Source organism: Vulpes lagopus, chromosome 3 (assembly GCF_018345385.1).
Source record: "Vulpes lagopus strain Blue_001 chromosome 3, ASM1834538v1, whole genome shotgun sequence".
In the NCBI taxonomy this organism is placed as follows: domain Eukaryota; kingdom Metazoa; phylum Chordata; class Mammalia; order Carnivora; family Canidae; genus Vulpes; species Vulpes lagopus.
In genome coordinates this window covers 147,646,145-147,652,269 of record NC_054826.1, presented here as the reverse complement: position 1 = coordinate 147,652,269, position 6,125 = coordinate 147,646,145, and the positions used below count along the sequence as shown (strand labels likewise).

The following is a 6,125-nucleotide window of genomic DNA, read 5'->3' as shown; positions in this document are numbered from 1 at the left end:
CCACATCAAGTAATATGATCAGATTTAAGCTCTTGAAGATCAACCTGACAACTATGGGAGTAATGAATTTTAGGGGAGCACAAGTGGAAGGAGAAGAGGTTTTAGGAAACCAGAGTGGTATCCCTTGTGTGAGATGTTGGTGGCTTGGACCAGGACAGCAGCAATGGACATCAGGAGCAACAGACAGTTCGGATGGTGATCCAGTGGCAGAGCCAACAGGACAAGTATGTGGTTCAGACATAAGGGAGGTGGGAAAGGGAATTAAGGATGACAACTGAATTTATGTTTTGATCAGTAAGTAGCAGGTGACACCGTGTCCCAAGATGTAAAACCAAAGCAAAAACAAAAACACCAAAACTTGAATCTTCATAAATAGAAAAGGGAAAATTACCTAGAATGACTCTTACTTCTAAAGCCTCCGTTTGCATGTTTACTGGTGCAAATTTCATTTAGAATCTGACATCTGACATTGGAATCAAGATGGAAAGGCAAATGCATCTGAGAATTCCTTCTTCCCTTCCTCTCTCCCTCCCTCCCTCCCTCCCTCTTTCCTTCCTTCCTCCTATCCTCTTTCCTTCTTCCTTTCTTTTTTCCTTCCTTCCTTCTATCCTCTTTCTTTCTTCCTTTCTTCCTTTCTCCCTTCCTTTCTCCCTTCCTCTCTCCTTCCTTCCCTCCCTCCCTCCCTCCTCTCTCTCCCTCTTTCTTTTTTCTTCCCTCCTCCTTCTCTCTTTCCTTCCTTCTTTCCTTCCTCTCTCTCTCTTCCTTCTTTCCTTCCTTAGCCCCTCATGAGGTTCTCTCTCACAAAGCCACTCTCCTCCCTCTCACAAAGGAAGAAAAGAAAGATCATCAGTGACAAAAATAGTTGCAGAAGCAACATGAAGAGCCAGTTTCACTCTCAGGAGAGAACACTGCCTCTCTTCCTCACGGTTTCCAGCGCTCTACCTGTTTAGGACACTTCTCTAGTAACAAACTGTAGAAATGATGCTTGAGAGTATAGTCTTGCATCTGAGAATTTAGAATCATTTGGTAATGTATTATCAAAAAAAAAAGAGGGAAAGAAGCAGCAGCTACCCAGACAAGTGATGGAAGTTCTCTGGCAAACAGTGTTTTGTATTATAATGTAAGTTAAATAGATTCTTTTGCCTCAGCCTGGACTTTTCGAATGGAAGTTGATTTCTTAGAACTGGGGTGGATGGAAAGTTAGGGTATTTCTAAAGACCCACCAGTAAAATAGCATGTTTTACCCTCAGAGATTGCTCCCTTTTGTATTCCCATGAATAATTTCTGTCATTTGAAAGAATTTAAGAAAAAGTTATGTTTTCTTTTTCCAATTGAGCTTCTTTTAACATATTTTTCTGATACCATTAATATACTCATATTTCCTGCTGGAAGAATGGTTAAGATTGAATTATTGTTCATATCTTTCTTTTTTCCTTTTAAAGTTATCTTTCCTTGAAGAAGTTTCTTTGTCACTGTCAAGGTTAAGTGAAGTCGCTACTGAAGGAAAGAGCAGAAGGAGTTTGGAATGCTTTTCCATAAACCCCAGGGACCTATCCCATGAGAATCCCCTGTAGGGCTCAGGGTTTTTAGGATAAATCATTTTGGAAAAATGTTTTCTTCCTTTGCTGCTAGGTTGACAAGGCAAAAGAAATAATACTTTTTGTGTCAACCTTTGTTCCAGCACAATTTCTCAAAGCAGGTAATAGAAACCATGGGACTTTCTACCTGAATGGCACAAAATCGCATTTTTATCACCCAATGCCGCACATAGCAGATACTCAGTAGATGTTAATGTTAATTGAATTACATTGAATTCCAAGAATCTTCTAGAAATCTTAGATTGGCTCCTTTCATCTTGCAGATAGTGAGCTGGAAATGGAGGGGGGCAAGTTGAGAGTCTAGCCCCTAGGCAAAAAGACACATGTTGGTTAGGAATCTCACAATTTCCTTTGAAATTGAAGATGTCAGTTTCTTAAGGATGCTTTATAGATCCAGGCCCTGAATCCACAAACATTCCCTTTGCGATTATCTTGCTACTTCTACAGGCGAACTTTTAAGTTTTTATTTACGGCTGTGGCAGGATAAACAGAGATCCTCCCCGCCCCCGGTTCCATCTGGGGAGAGATTCGGGGATCAAGAAATTCTATAATAGGAAGTAAACAAACATCCTCAACTAACAAGGGGCCTTTGTAATGAAATAAATCCAGGAAGGAAACAAACAGGACTTTAGCACGCTAATGCCAAAGTTTCCATCATAGGGCCAGGTGAAAAACATGTTAATGGTTGAAAAATACTTGGCTCCTCTGTTCCGGGCCTGCATTATCTTTGGAAGATGAGTAATAGGGACCCTGGAGAGACAGTCGTCCTTAGGTGAATCAGGATGACACTTGCCGCGGCCTGCAGCCTTCACCGCCTAAGAGGGAGAGGCCTGGAAGGTTCGCCTTGTGTTGGGCGCCAGGCCCAGCCCTGTCCCGCGTGGAGCTGGCAGCAGGCTGGGCAGAGGAGTCTCTCCTCAACATCCAGCTGAAGCCCAAGGCGTTAATTTTGCACTGAAGAGACAGCAGCCAAGAGAGAGAGAGAGAGAGAGAGACAGCAGCCCCTGGGCCCACTTTGTCTTATGAGGAAAGGCGCAGTTTTCTGTGGCAAAGGGGTGGGAGGTGTTACCTAGGAAACTTAGAGAGAGGATGTGAGGAGGACCCCGGAGGCTGGGCACCAGACAGGAGCGATGCAGCATCGCTGGCGTAGGCCCTGAGGCCTGAGGGGGAGCCCTGGTCCTGTCTGCTCACCTCCACTGCTCCCCACGAGGTCAGAGCCAGCAGGTTACCCAGCGGGTATCACTACTGGTTCTCCTACTAGAGTGACTTCGAAACGCTCACCTGGCTTCTTTGGGGACTCCTTCGTCGGTGTTCAGGGGGTGTTTAGGCTCAGGATACTGGGTGTGGATGCGTTTAGGAAACATGACCGACTTCCTGAGCACTTGGTGGGCCTGGGTAGAGGTGGGTCTCAGAGGGACACAGTCCAGGCTTTCCCCCACAACTAGGATAAAGGGGAGTTTCCAAGTCAACAGATGACCCCTGCAAAGAATTATGTGAGACAAGACGCCTACTTTGGCTTGATATCCAACCCCCCCCCCCCAATGTTAGCAAAGTCCATGCACTTCATAGCAGGGTAGGAAGGGGTTTCTGAAACAGCTGGTTCATGCGACATCTCATGGTGACTCCAGGTGCTGGGCACGTTTCGGCACTGAGTATTCCTTCTGTAAATGCTGATTCAGTGCCTTTGGATGGCAGAGTCTCAGCTTAGTTCTGGGGAAATTAATTCTCTTTGGTTTCTGACCTTAAAGATTTCATAATCTATGGAGGAAGACAACATGAAGAGAGAATTCATTTCAACTCCATTAGATTGAAGAGGAGACTGTGAAATGAGTCCAGTTAGTTCATCTAAGAGACCAGAAGGACCTGAACAGACGCAGTGGCAAGAAAGATGAAGTAGGAGAAGAAGGCTGAGTTCTGAGAGACATTCTGAAGAAATTTCAAATGGGTCCCATGGGCAATGGATTACAAGGGGAAAGAGGGCAGGGTGTAGGGGAAGAAGCCTGTGGCCTCCTGTTACATAGTTCTCACCTCATTTATTTAGAAAACCTAAAGTGGAAGTCTAAACCTCAATAACACCAAAGTGAGAGGAAGAAATGAGAGCTCCTCTGCCTTGCTTCTGTCATTTATTGCTCTGCGTGATTAGACTTGATTGAATGGACAGTTGAGCTGTATTAAATTTGAGGGCATTTCAGTGTGAGTTCCAAGGTAACCCCAGAGCGGAATTCACTTGCAGGAAGGGTCAGAGCTGCACCTGGATGTCAGTCCCTAGACACTGTCACAACCAAACAAGACTCAGTATCACTAGGGTCCGGGCAGCTTTGGCTGTGGCATTGGGGCCTTGGTATCCTGTGTCATGAACGAGGGTGTTGTTTTGCCTTTTTGGACAAGTGTATGTGTGTGTTGGAGACTTTGTAAGTTCTGGCAGTCCTAGAAAGGGTGGGGTGGAGGACTCACCCCAGGGAAGGGAAGGGAACAAAGAACATGGACAGTGTAACTTGTCCAACACCAACAGCAGATACCCTGTTTTCCTCCTGCAAAAATGAAACAAATGTCAAGATGAGGAAGATACGTCCAGTAGGACAGTGATGTATGGGCTCCGGAATCAGACTGGATGAATCTCTACTAGCCCTGGGGCCCGGGCTGTCTGAACTCGTAGCTAAAACCTGGCACATAGTAAGTGCTTAGTAAATATTAGCTTCTACTATTCTAAGTTACTCAGAGCAGGAAAGGGAAATCAGAACTATTTTTCTAAACCTGAACAGGAAGCTAAGAAAAAGTACTTTCAAAACAGGACTAGAATATAAGTCCAAAAGCACATTCCACAAAAGAAAAAATAGTGAAATTGGACGTCATCAAAGTTGAAAACTTTATGCTTCAAAGGACACCATCAACAAACTGAAATGACACCCCACATCATGGGAGAAAAGTTTTGCAAACATACATATCATAAGAGATATATATATCTAAAATCTGTAAACAACCCTTATAATTTGATGACAAAAATCACATAGCCTAATTTTTAAGAATGGGCAGCAGACTGAATGGACATTTCTTCTTCTTTTTTTAAAGTTTTACGTATTTAACTAATCTCTACACCCAACATGGGGCTCGAACTCATGACCCCAAGATCAAAAGTCATGCTCCTCCAATTGAGCCAACCAGGTGCCCCAAATGGACCTTTCTTTAAAGAGGATATGCCAACAACAAATAAGCACATAAGGGTGCTTGGTGTCTTTAGCAATCAGAGAAATGCAAACTACAACTACAAGGAGATATACTATGCACACACTAGGATGGCTATCATGAAAATGACAAATAATAAGTGTTGGCAAGGATATTAAGAAATGGAAGCACCACAGGCTGCTTGTAGAAACGTAAAATGGTGCAGCCAGTTTGGAAAGCAGTCTGGCAGTTTCTGAAAAGGTTAAACACAGAGTTACCATATGACCCATATGAGTAGAGCATTCTTACATCTAGGCACATACCCAAGAGGAATGAAAATGTATGTCCGCACAGACACCTGCACGTGGACGTTCATAGCTATCATTTTGCAATAAAAAGAAATGAAACACTGATAAATACTGCAACATGGATGAGCCTTGAAAACAGTATGCTTAGTGAAAGAAGCCGAATATGAAAAGACCATATTTTGTAGAGCTCAATTTATGTGAAATGTGCAGAATAGGCAAATCTATAGAGAAAGAAAATAGATTAGTGGCTGCCAGGGGTTGGGTCTGTTTGAGGAGGAATGAAGCATGAATGATGATGAATATGGAGTTTCTTATGGGGAGATGAAAATGTTCTAAAACTGATTGTTGTGATGGCCGCATAACTGTGAATATACCAAAATCCATTGATCTATACACTAAATTGGTGACTTCTATGTGTGAATCATATCTTAATAAAACTTAAAAAAAAAAAAAAAGCACTAGTACTAGGAGAAGGCCGCATTAGTATGTTAAGAATATTCCTTGTTAGGGGCACCTGCCGGCTCAGTGGGTGGAGCCTGCAACTCGATCTTGGCCTCGTGAGTTCAAGCCCCATGTTGGGTGTGGAACCTACTTAAAAAAAAAAACAAAAATTAAAAAAATACACCAATGGGATGCCTGGATGGCTCAGCGGTTGAGCCTTTGGCTCTGGGCATCATCCTGGGGTACCGGGATGGAGTCCCGCATCAGGTTCCCTGCATGGAGGCTGCTTCTCCCTCTGCCTATGTCTCTGCCTCTATCTGTCTCTTATGAATAAGTAAATAAATTTTTTTAAAAAATTCACAAAAGAAAAGAATATTTCTGGTTATATATCCCATACAGATTGTGTATTTCAGATTAATCACTATCATATGAAAAATTTCTAGCGCCGTGCAAAAGATTTCCCTTCACGGTCCTGAGTGGTCTACCTTTTCATTAAGGACCCAGAAAAGACCACATGTGCTGAATGTCTTGCCCTTGTTCTTCTAGATCCACTCTCTGCCGTCCACCCTGCTCTGCGGAGGCTGCCTCGTGTGAACTCTGCCATGGGCCTCCCATGGCC

The 6,125-nt window shown here is 43.5% G+C and overlaps 1 non-coding gene across 1 annotated transcript; it reads right to left on the bottom strand.

The window, feature by feature from the left end:
- Positions 1-778: 778 nt before the first annotated feature.
- On the bottom strand, positions 779-1,001 carry LOC121488581. Its single transcript, XR_005987188.1, has one exon. It is a non-coding gene; the product is annotated as a small nucleolar RNA U3 (small nucleolar RNA).
- Between the last annotated feature and the right edge of the window lie 5,124 nt (positions 1,002-6,125).